Raw genomic sequence first — 991 nt, forward strand, 5'->3', positions numbered from 1 at the left:
GAAGAAGAAGAAGAAGAAGAAGAAGAAGAAGAAGAAGAAGAAGAAGAAGAAGAAGAAGAAGAAGAAGAAGAAGAAGAAGAAGAAGAAGAAGAAGAAGAAGAAGAAGAAGAAGAAGAAGAAGAAGAAGAAGAAGAAGAAGAAGAAGAAGAAGAAGAAGAAGAAGAAGAAGAAGAGGAGGAGGAGGAGGAATGTCACGCCCAATATGCGACCCTATCCAAAAGGAACTCGAAGGTCCCACCAAGGATAGACCCGCATATTGAAACGCTTTTGCAAGGTGGATATCATTACATCAACATTACATAATAGATGGGGATACATACATAAGGCATACAATGCCACATGAATACAACATCACAATACATGAGAGCAACATCCAACTACGGATGAATCACAAACAGAAACTCAAACGACATCCACCCTGCTAGCCCAGGCTGCCGACCTGAAACCTATCCCCTGATCGAAGAAGAAGCAGAAGAAGAACTCAACGCAAGCAAGCATCGCTCTCGCGTCATGATCATCGCAGAACCTATACCTGCAACTGTTGTTGTAGTAATCTGTGAGCCACGAGGACTCGGCAATCCCATTACCCTGGGTATCAAGACTAGCAAAGCTTAAAGGGAAAGGAAGGGGTAAAGTGGTGAGGTTGCAGCAGCAACTAAGCGTATATGGTGGCTAACCAGCGCAAATAAGAGCGAGAAGAGAGCAAGCGGAACGGTCGTGAAGCTAGCAATGATCAAGAAGTGATCCTGAACTCCTACTTACGTCAAACATAACCCAGAAACCGTGTTCACTTCCCGGACTCCGCCGAGAAGAGACCATCACGGCTACACACGCGGTTGATGCGTTTTAATTCGGATCTGGTGTCAAGTTATCTACAACCGGACATTAACAAATTCCCATCTGCCTATAACCGCAGGCACGACTTTCGAAAGATTATACCCTGCAGGGGTGTCCCAACTTAGCCCATGATAAGCTCTCGCGATCAACGAAG

Source organism: Triticum dicoccoides, chromosome 3B (assembly GCF_002162155.2).
Source record: "Triticum dicoccoides isolate Atlit2015 ecotype Zavitan chromosome 3B, WEW_v2.0, whole genome shotgun sequence".
NCBI classification, from domain to species: domain Eukaryota; kingdom Viridiplantae; phylum Streptophyta; class Magnoliopsida; order Poales; family Poaceae; genus Triticum; species Triticum dicoccoides.